At 38.8% G+C, this 12,157-nt stretch overlaps 1 pseudogene; it reads left to right on the top strand.

The window, feature by feature from the left end:
* Positions 1-949: 949 nt before the first annotated feature.
* On the top strand, positions 950-9,142 carry LOC126058090 (ectonucleotide pyrophosphatase/phosphodiesterase family member 1-like; annotated as a pseudogene).
* The last annotated feature ends 3,015 nt before the right edge of the window (positions 9,143-12,157 follow it).

Below are 12,157 nucleotides of genomic sequence, written 5' to 3'. Positions count from 1 at the left end.
AACAACAAAAACATACAGATAGGGTAAATAAGGTAAAAGGTACAACCCTGCCTCACACCTTTTCCAATTTTAAACCATGAAGTGTATAACCCGATCTGTTTGAATGACTGCCTCTTGATCCATGTACAGGTTCTGCATGAGCACAACTGAAGTGTTCTGGAATTCCCAGCCTTCAAAAATCTGTATGGTAGAAATACGGTACAGTGGTACATGGGGCACTACTGTGCATCTCTTCTAAACTTTGCATTCATTGACATCCAATTAATAGCTCAAAATCAGCCATGATATGAGCATAGAAACCCCCAAAGGCTGCAAATTAGGACTTTTTCTTTTTTCAGAAAGCTAGTTGTTAAACATTTATCAGCACACCACTAAGTACTGATCTCAGTTGTACTTTCAGAAAGACATACATTCTGACCAGCTCATGGCTTTGGGAAGGAGACTGATCCCATAACCTTGTTGTGAGACTATTTTTCCTTGAGTTTCTTATGTTTTTGCACATCTTGCAAACTGAGGTACTGACTGTCCTTTGTTTTGAAATGTATTTTCAAGGATGTTTCTATAGCAAACCTCCTTGAAAGATACAGTGTTTCTGTCCAGCTCAAAGAGCAGGCATACATGCTGCCCATTATAAAAAATTCTGATTCCTTAAGCTCAGGTTTCCTCTCTTATAATTCAACCCACTGTGCATGAAGACATCCATCCAAGTCTATCTGTGTTTCCTCCGTGGAACTTGAGGACAAGAGGAACTGATGCAAATATGCTGATGTTCATACTGCTTGCTACTCTGTGAGTAACAAAGTCCTTTTTCTCCAACTCAAGAAACTTTGGCAAGCTTACTCATTAGCTTGTTAATAGGGTAGAATCTCAGACCCTTCATAGTTCTTGATAACAGTTTCTAAAAGAAGAGTAACCTATTAGTTTAGTATAGGCTACAGTGAGGCTAGGCATGTTCACGCTGGTATTGTCAGTCTACGTGTTAACAACAATACTTGACTGCATTTTCCAGTGGAGACCAAGTTATGAAAAAGTAGTTAAAAGTTGTAAAGGTCGCTGTTTCGAGAGAACATTTGGGAACTCCTGCTGATGTTGCGTGAAATGACCCTGGAAGCTGCTGTCTAGGTGACCAGGAGACATACATAGAACTAGAATATACATAGACTTGCAGAAAATTCAGGTGTGGTGAGAAGGGGTTGTCCAGAAGCCTCTACTCTCCTGTTCAGATGACTGGAGAGACAAGGGTGACTCTTGCATCAGCGACAGCCCTGTGTACCAAGGTGAGAAAAATTGGGTAGAAGAACATGTGTGGACATTCATGAGCCACTGTCTAGGAGGGTCCGAAATAACTCCTACCCTCTTAGTTTCTTTGGATGGTGTAATGGAATGAACGGTGTCCCCCAAAATATGTATTAAAATCCTAATTCCTATACCTGTTAATGGAATTCTGTTTTGAAATAAAGGTTTCTTCGTTGTGTTAATTAGATCATACCCAAGTAGGGTAGGTTCTAAATTTAATCACTTCTGAGTTATAAAAAGGGAGAATGGACACAGAGACATGCAGAGGGAGAAAAGGAGGACAGTCAATGGAGGCAGATGCATCTACAAGAATTGCTGAAAATCCTATGGATCACAATACTCTGATCTGCAACCAATCATAGGGCAGTGCAGGACCAGTGTTCCTTTCGCTTGTGCATGGGTTGTCATCACTAGGGGGCAGACTCCACAGTAGCTAATAACAACTACAACTAGAAACTGAAATAGACAAGGAGTGACTTAACCCTGGAGCCACATCCTGAATTTGAACTTCTAACTTCCTGATCTGTGAGAAAATTAATTTCTGTTCTTTAAAACCATCTACTTGTGGTGTTTGTGTTATGGCAGCACTAGATAACTAAGACAAATGATTTCAGGGCAGAATATTTACACACTGAGGTAGACCTCTTCTTGTTGTTAGCAGACTAAAAAACTGTGGGATGTATGTTAAAAACAGGAGAACAATATATCCAACAAAAACTTTCCCCACTGACTACAGCATTGTCATAGGTCTTTATTCAGAATCCCACGGCATAATTGACAATAAAATGTATGATTCAAAAAAAAATGAATATTTTCTTTCCACTTCAAAGTAAAGAGAAATTTAATCCTGACTGGTACAAAGGAGAACAAATTTGGCTCACAGCTAAATATCAAGGCCTCAAGTCTGACACATTTTTTTTTTTTTTTTTTTTTACTTTTTGGAGGTGAGTACAGGATCAGATGTGGATATTAATGGAATTCTCCCAAACATCTCTAAAATATATAATGGTTCAGTACCCTATTTGAAGAAAGAATTTTAACTGTTCTTAAGAGGCTGTAGCTTCCTGAAAATGAAAGGCTACACTTTTATATTCTGTGTTTAGAAGAACCAGATTCTTTAGGACCTTCATATAGACCAGTCAGCAATGAAGCCACCAAACGTTGCAGAGGATTGAAAATATGGTCAGCATGCTAACGGTTGTTCTGAAGGTGCTGAATTTGCATAGGTGCCTGAACTTCACTCTCATTTCAGAGCATGATAAGGAATAAAGCAGCTGTAAGAAGTATGTACATCTGAATAAATATTTGGGAATGTTAAAAATATTAAAATTTTCTGTGGATCTGAAATTCAGTTGAGAACTTCTGATGTCCCAAATAACACTCATTTAATTGTGATGGTACAGCCAGAAATCTTTCTTGCCAGGAACCAAACCAGCACTTGAAACCTTACTTGACACATTTCTTACCCAAGCATTTGCACTTTGCCAAGAGTGACAAAATTGAGTCTTTGACATTCTATTTGAATCTTCAGTGACAACTTGCATTGAATCCTTCAGAGAGAAAATATTGTGAAAGTAGATTTCATGGCTCTGATAAAGTATTTCCAAGTATTCAAGCCTGGTTTGCTATTGGCTATGGATCCGGATTCAAACACGGCATTGAAGTTGACCTCTTTGAAAACTGAAGTCTATAACTTCATGTGTGATTTACTGAATTTGATACCAGTTTCTAGTAACGGAACTCACGGAAGTCTTCACCACCTTCTAAAGAATCCTGCTTACCTCCCCAAAGATCCAAAAAAGACTATCCCTTGGTACAGTGCCCCTTCACAAGAACCCCAAGAGATAACCCTGGCTGCTCATGAGGCCTCTTGATTTTGCGAGTATGGATTTTCAGACACGGTTGAATCTCATCATGGTGGAAGAGAATAGTATTAAGCATGGCATTTTGTCCTATAGAACACCTAGATTTCTACAGAAGAACAGCACTATCTGTCTTCTTTATAAGGAAGTAGATAAGTCATGACATCCTAATGCCTTTGCATGCCCTACACCATTGGTAAAAATGGCAGTTTCTGTACAGAAGGCTTTTCCGACTGTTTTTACGAGGATCTTCAAATTTCTCTTAGTCCTTCCTGTAAATGTTAATTTTGTAAAAATAATGCTAAACTGAGTTATGGGTTCCTCTAACCACCACAACTAAATAAAGGTTCAAATCAAATATATTCTGAAGCATTGTTTACCACTAATATATTGCCAGTGCACCAGAGTTTTCAAGTTATATGTCGCTACACTCACGGCACCTACTGTGAAGGTACCCCACATGTCTGTCAGTTTGTCATACTGCGGAGGCTTTCACGTTGCTGTGATGCTGTAAGCTATGCCACCAGTAGTCAAATACCAGCAGGGTCACCCATGGTGGACAGGTTTCCAGACTAAGACAGACTAGGAAGAAAAACCCGGTAATCTACTTCTGAAAAGATTAGCCAGTGAAAACCTCATGAATAGCAATGGAACACTGTCTGATATAGTGCCAGAAGATAAGCCCCCATGTTGGAAGGCACTCAAAATACGACTGGGGAAGAGCTTCCTTCTCAAAGTAGAGTTGACCTTAATGAAGTGGATGGAGTCAAGCTTTCGGGACCTTCATTTGCTGATGCAGCATGACTCAAAATGAGAAGAAATAGCTGCAAACATCCATTAACAAACAGAACGTGGGATGTACAAAGTATGAATTCAGGAAAATCAGAAATCCTCAAAAATGAAAAAGAATGTAGAAACATTAATATCCTAGGCATTAGTGAGCTGAAATAGACTGGTATTGGCCATTTTGAATCAGACAATCATATGGTCCTCTATGCCGGGAATGACAACTTGAGGAGGAATAGTGTTGCATTCATCATCAAAAAGAACATTTCAAGATCTCTCCTGAAGTACAAGGTTGTCAGTGATAGGATAATATCCATATGCCTACAAGGAAGACCAATTAATACAACTATTGTTCAAATTTATGTACCAATTACTAAGGCTAAAGAGGAAGAAATTGAAGATTTTTACCAACTTATACAGTCTGAAATTGATCATACATGCAATCAAGATGCACTGATAATTGGTGACTGGAAAGCAAATTCGGAAACAAAGAAGGATCAGTAGTTGCAAGCTATGGCCTTGGTGGTAGAAACGATCCCAGAGATGGCATGATTGAATTTTGCAAGACCAATGACTTCTTCATTGCAAATACGTTTTTCACCAACACAAACGGCAACTATACACGTGGGCTTCCCCAAATGGAATACACAGAAATCAAATCCACTACATCTGTGGAAAGAGATGATAGAAAAGCTCAATATCATCAGTCAGAACAAGGCCAACTTCCAACTGTGGAACAGACCATCAACCACTCATCTGCAAGTTCAAGTTGAAACTGAATTAGAACAAATCCATGACAGTCAAAGTGTGACTTCAGTATATCCCACCTGAATTTAGAGACCATCTCAAGAATAGATTTGAGTCACTGAACACTAATGATTGAAGACCAGATCAGCTGTGGAATGATATCAAGGACATCATACATGAAGAAAGCAAGAGGTCACTGAAAAGACAGGAAAGAAAAGACCAAAATGGATGTTGGAAGAGACTCTGAAACCTGCTCTTGAACATCAAGTATCTAAAGCAAAAGGAAGAAATGATGAATAAAAGAGCTAAACAGGAGATTTCAAAGGGGGGCTCAAGAAGACAAAGTAAAGTCTTATAATGCCATGTGCAAAGAGCTGGAGATAGAAAATCAAAAGGGAAGAACATGGTCGGCATTTCTCAAGCTGAAAGAACTGAAGAAAAATTCAAGCTTCGAATTGCAATAGTGAAGGATTCTATGGGAAAAATATTAAACGACACTGGAAGCATCAAAAAAAGATGGAAGAAATACACAGAGTCATTATACCAAAAGAATTGATCAACATGCAATCATTTCAAGAGGTAGCATATGACCAGAAACTTATGGTACTGAAGGAAGAAGTCCAAGCTGCACTGAAGACATCGGCGAAAAACGAGGCTCCAGGAATTGACAGACTATCAACTGAGAAGTTTCAACACATGAATGCAGTGCTGGAAGTGCTCACTTGTCTATACCAAGAAATTTGGAAGACAACTACATGGCCATACCGACTGGAAGAGATCCGTATTTACGACTATTCCCAAGAAAAGTGATCTGATTGAATGCGGAAATTATCGAACAATATCATTAATATCACACACAAGTAAAATTTTGCTGAAGATCATTCAAAAGCAGTTGCAGCAGTACATCAACAAGGAACTGCCAGAAATTCAAGCCGGATTCAGAAGAGGACATGGAATGAGGGATATCACTGCTGATGTCAAATGGATCCTGGCTAAAAGCAGAGAATACCAGGAAGATGTTTACCTGTGTTTTATTGACTATGCAAAGGCATGCGGCTGTGTGGATCATAACAAATTCTGGATAACATTGTGAAGAATGGGAGTTCCAGAACACTTAATTGTGCTCATGAGGAACCCGTACATAAATCAAGAGGCAGTCGTTCAAACAGAACAAGGGGATATCACGTGGTTTAAAGTCAGGAAAGGTGTGCGTCAGGGTTGTATCCTTTCACCATACCTATTCAATCTGTATGTTGAGCAAATAATCTAAGAAGCTGAACTCTATGAAGAAGAATGGGACATCAAGATTGGAGGAAGACATATTAAAAATTTGCATTATGTTGATGACACAATCCTGTTTGCTGAAAGTGAAGAGGAATTGAAACACTCACTAATGAAGATCAAAGACTATGGCCTTCAGTGTGGATTACACCTCAACATGAAGAAAACAAAAATCCTCGCAACTGGACCAATAAGCAACATCATGATAAATGAAGAAAAGATTGAAGTTGTCAAGGATTTCATTTTACTTGTATCCATAATCAACACCCATGGAAGCAGCAGTCAAGAAATCAAAAGGTGCATTGCCTTGGGAAAATCTGCTGCAAAAGTCCTCTTTAAAGTGTTGAAAAGCAAAGATGTCACCTTGAAGACTAAGGTGCACCTGACCCAGGAAGCCATGGTGTTTTCAATCACCTCCCATGCATGTGAGAGCTCTACGATGAATAAGGAGACCAAAGAAGAATTGATGCCTTTGAATTGGGTGTCGGCAAAGAATATTGAATATACCATGAACTGCTAAAAGAAGGAACAAATCTGTCTTGGAAGCAGTACATCTAGAATGCCCCTTAGAACCAAGGATGGCAAGACTATGTCTCACATACTTTGGATGTGTTATCAGAAGGGATCAGTCCCTGGAGAAGGAAATCAGTAGAGAGTCAGTAAAAAAGAGGAAGACCCTCAACCTGATGGTTTGATATAGTGGCTGCAACAATGGGTTTAAGCATAGTAATGATTGTGAGGATGGTACAGGACTGGGCAGCGTCTTGTTCTGTTGTACATAGAGTCGCTATAAGCCAAAGCTGACCTGACAGCACCTGACAACAACAACATCTGTGAAGGTATGCTGAAGGAAGAAATGGTGCCAATGTTCTTAGTGGTCCCATGTTTGACTCTGATTATCACGGATGTTGATTCCCAAGAGACTCTGAAATGAAACAGCAAACTCATCAGTAATCAAGAAATTCTGATTCCAACTCCCTTCTTCACTGAGATAACAAGTTGTAAAAATGCATCACAGACTCACTTGCAGTGTGAAATTTGTGTACTTTCACTATCATGTTGCCTCACAGGACTGGTCACAGTGATAGCTGTGTTCACAGGAAGTACAAATGCTCATGGGTTGAACAGTTACGGAAAGCCCGGATCATGATGTTGAACACGTAACTGGTCTCAGCTTTTACCAAGAAAGAAGAGAACTAGTTTCAGACATTTTTAAAAATAATATATTGTGTTTCTGGTGAAAGTTTACACAGCAGTTTAGGTTCCCACTCAACAATTTCTGCTCATATTGTTCGGTGATATTCATTACATTCTTCACAATGCATGCACATTCTCATTATTTCTGTGTTAGTTGTTCCATTTCCATTAATCTAGTTTTCCTGCCCCATTACATTCTCATCTTTATTTTAAGGTAATCGTTGACCACTTGGTGTTGTACAGGTGATTTTTTAAAGGAGCACAGTACTTATGAGTGATACTCATTTTTTTTGTGAGCCAGTCTGTTATTTAGCCAAAAAGTGACCTCGGGGGTTAGTTTTGGTTCAAGGTTTGAAGAGTATCACAGAGCAGTAGGCTCAGGGAGTCCTCCACTCTCAACCAGTTCAGTAAGTCTGTATTTTTTGTTTTAGGAATTTAAGATTCTGTTCCACATTTTTCTCCCATTCTACCAGGGTCCATCTATTGTGGCCCTGATTAGAATGGTTGGTAGTGGTAGCTGGGTACCATCTAATTCTTCTGTTCTCAGGGTAGATGAGGCCATGTTTCCTGTAAACTATTTGTCTTGTAGAATAGTTTCTTCTTCAGGTCTTTAGTTTCCTTCTTTCTCTTTTGCTCTGGATGAGTAGAGACCAATAGTTGTATCTTAGATAACTGCTCACAAGCTTTTAAGATCCCAGACACTACTCACCCTTTCAGTTTTTTAACTCCAGGTCTTCGCACATTTCATTGTAATACTTTACTTTGCCTTCTTGAGACACCCTTTGAAGTCTTCTGTTTAGCCCTTTTACTTAATCATTTTTTCCTTCACTTTAGCTACTTTACATTCAAGAGAAAGTTTCAGAGTTTATTATATATATGAATATGTGTGCACAGAGGCACTTATATGCATATACATCTACATATGCATACACCTATATATACACACATATATACTCATATACATACTTATACACACACATGCCTGTATACATACATATATATATATCTGCACATACATTTTTTGGTTGCTTTTGCTGTTGTCTTAAGATTATATATGCCATAGCAATTACCAACAGGTCCTTTTTTCTGGTATACTTTTATGAAAACGTTTACCTTCATCAAGCTGTGTACACTTCACCCTCATTCATCTTTATCTTTCCCATTACCAAAAATAACAACTGTCTACTGTGTAGAGAGAGTGGTTACCAATCCCTGGTAACCACTAATGAACATTAGTTTCTGTATATTTACCTCTTCATATCATTCCATGAAAGTGAGAACATAAAATACTTGTTTTGTTTCTTTTGTGATTGAGGGTAATTCGCTCAAAATAATGTTCTACAGGTTTATCATATTCCAAGATGTTTTGGGGACTCATTTTTCTTTATTGCTGAGTAGTATTCCATTGTATGTATGTGCCACATTTACTTATCCATTCACCCATTGATGTAAACTTAAGTTGTTTCCATCTTTTTGCCTTTGTGAACAGTGCTGTGATGAACATAGGTGTGCATATGTCTGTTCCTGTTCCTTCTATTACATCCCTAGGGTGTATACCTAGGAATGGACTTACTGTGCATTATGGCAGCGCTACCTCTAGTTTTTTGAGGAATAGTCACATTGTTTTCCACAATGGCTATACCATTTTGCATTCCCACTAGCAAAGGATGTGGGTTCCAATTTCTCCGTATCCTCTCCAACCCCTGTTATTTTGTGATTTTTTTTTTTTTTTTTTTTTAGCTATCCTAAGGCGTGAAATGGTATTTCATTGTTGTTTCGACCTGCATTTCTCTAATGGTTAATGATGTTGAGTATCTTTTCATGAGTCTGTTGGCTATTTGAATATACTGTTTGGTGAAGTGTCCATTCATGTCCTTTGTCCAGTTTTTGATTGGGTTATCTCAGTTTCAGACATTTCAAAGTTGAAAACACGTTTGCCAACTTTCAACCAAGAACACCGATTTTTTTTTTAATTCCAAAAACACACCATAAATCTTTTTGAGAGAACCTTATATTTTATAAAACCCTCTATTCACACTTTTGTATTGCTTGGAAATTGTAGACCAGAGTTAGAACTGGTAATCCACAGTGATACTTATACCTCAGGGAAACTTGAGGATTCAGCTCAGCACTAGGACACTGCTCCTAGTGAATCTCACATATATTTGAATGTGTAAGAATTGTATGCAGTTTTCAAGTTCTGGGAAGTAAAGACCAATAAACCAAACCAAACCAATTACAATCAAGTTGATTCCAACTCATGGCAACCCCATGTGTGTCACAGTAGAAGTGTGCTCCGTAAGGTTTTCAGTGGCTGATTTTTGGGATATAGATCACCAAGACTCTCTTCCGAGGCACCTCTAGGTGGGCTCAAACCTCCAACCTTTCAATTGGTAGCCAAGCATGTTAAACCATTTGTACCACCCTAGGAACTCCTGAAAATAAAGACAGACCATGCCTGAAAAAAAAAAAAAAAGTCTATTGTCATAACAGAAACCCTGGTGGCATAATGGTTAAGTGCTATGGCTGCTAACCAAAGGGTCGGCAGTTCGAATCTGCCAGGTGCTCCTTGGAAACTCTATGGGGCAGTTCTACTCTGTCCTATAGGGTCTCTATGGGTCAGAATCAGCTCGACAGCACTGGGTTTTGTTTTTTGGTTTGGATTGTCATGAGAAGAAATAAATATCTTAGAAGGAAAGATAGATATGTTTGATTTTCAACAATGAAAATTAAGTTTAAGATTCCAGAAGTGAAAAGTTTAAAAATTCAAGGATTTTAGAAAGATACGCAAAATAAAAAATGAACCTTTTTTCAGGAATGGCAGTTGACATCAGAGCAATACATGAAGTCACCTGGGGAAAATAATGTCTGAAGGTTCTAAGAAAGCATGATCTTATTACATTCATTATTATTATTATTCTACGTGACTATACTCATTTTAGGAAGATCCATGTCCTCAAATAATACAAAATCTTACATGGTAGGGGATCATGATATCTAGAGATGCTGTCCTCCTTAACCTCTGAGGAACTCTGAAGTCACCTTCCCCTTTAGTTACTCTGACTGGTGCTAGCACTAAAGGCCACTGGAGAGGCACCAGAATGAAGGTTTGTGAAAGCCGAGCTCTGCATCATGAAAGCAATACCTAATCCAGGTGGCACATTTCTTGGAGATTTGACAGCAATGTTAAGACAATTAAATTGTACCTGCTTAGAAAAAAAAAAAAAATTGGCAGCAGTATTTACAGGCCACCACCATTAATAGTTTACTCTGAAATAAAATTGCTCTAGTTTGCCATCTTCAAGTTAATGGCTATGTTTTTATTTCTCAAAAACAAATGAGGAACGCATAGGAATAAATAGAAGGACAATTCATTATACACCAATCAGCATGAACTTAAAGATAGACAATATTTTGCTAAATCACACCCTCTGCAGTTTCCTAGTTGCATTCGCTACCATTTACAGACCCATGACAGCTTTGGAATTAATTAGCACTTAGAAATCACAGCAAAGTTTTCATCGTTTAAAAATAGTCTAGAGTAGCAAGAAAATAATTATGGTGTCAAACAAGAGGTCTTTTTTAATACATATATATTGATTTGTAATTGATTTTATTGTTTTTTTCATTTTTGTATCTCACTAAGCTATATTCAAAATACAGTATTTTGAATTAACCTAACAAGAATACCCACCCAGTGCCGTCGAATCAATTCCATCTCATAGTGACCCTATAGGACAGAGTAGAACTGCCCATAGAGTTTCCAAGGAGTGCCGACCAAGGCGGATTTGAACTGCTGACCCTTTGGTTAGCAGCAGTAGCACTTAACCACTACGCCACCAGGGTTTCCCCTAACAAGAATATGTTACCCATATCTCACTATATAACACTCAACTAGAGGATAAAATTAAGGCAAATTAATAGCAACAATCTGTATTTCTCCTGACTTTGGCCCATAACCACTATTTTTAGAACCTCAGATTCTCTCAAAATTTCTCCAGCTTTACCCGGCGGTCCCCAGGAACAAATCCTTCTGCCACTATTCCTAATAAGCAGCCACATATGCTTTGGATCTGGAGGGGCCTTTGTGGTGCTAAATTCTCGTGATGATAAATGTTGAGAGCTCTCTGGAAACTTCACGGTGCCAAAGCCAAGCTGTGTTCCCTGCAGAAAAAGGAGAATGCATTCTCCCCTTTTTGACTTTGTGCCCAGAGACCAAAGTAGAGATGCTTAGTGTTCTCATGTCTCAGAGGGGGGTTGTGATGACTCCTGAGCCCTGAAAGCACAACGGCTAAGTACTTGGCTGCTAACCAAAAGGTTGGTAGTTTGAACCCAGTGGCTCTGCAGGAGAAAGGGCTGGTGATCTGCTTCTGTAAAGATTACAGCCAAGAAAACGTTGTGGGGCAGTTCTACTGTGTTACATTGGTTGCTAAGATTCAGAATCAAAAACATTCTCTATAAGGCCTTTGTGGCGCTGAGCCAGAGGCAGAGCTGAGAGGCTGACAGGATGCTATACATAAAATCAAGGCTCCCTTTGATACCTGAAGCATCTGTTAAGCCGAATTTTCCCTGCCTTTCACTTTCTCAACCTGTTCTTTCCCAGGAGGATTCATTTGGTCAGGAAACAGACCATGGGCCATGCCACCAGTCAGCCAGCCATGTTTGAATCTTACAATGAGAACAAAAGTTATTAGCCATTATTAATTATTATTATATAACTCAATGGGGGATAAAATGGTAAAAATGGTCTGGTGAATCAAGACTGTAGAAGGTAAAATGCGTTTTTCACAATCATTTAGAGAAATGTCTTTGATTCTATTATTTAGAGCACCAAAAAACTAAACCCATTGCTTTTGAGTTGATTCTGACTCATAGCAACCCAATAGGACAGAGTAGAACTGCCCCATAGGGTTTCCAAGAAGTGGCTGGTAGATTCGAACTGCTGTCTTTTTGGTTAGGAGCCAAGCTCTTAACCACTATGCCACCAA

Source organism: Elephas maximus, chromosome 14, assembly GCF_024166365.1.
Source record: "Elephas maximus indicus isolate mEleMax1 chromosome 14, mEleMax1 primary haplotype, whole genome shotgun sequence".
Taxonomy (NCBI): Eukaryota; Metazoa; Chordata; class Mammalia; order Proboscidea; family Elephantidae; genus Elephas; species Elephas maximus.
Note: the sequence above shows the minus strand (reverse complement) of the source record. Positions and strands in the feature narration are given on the sequence as shown.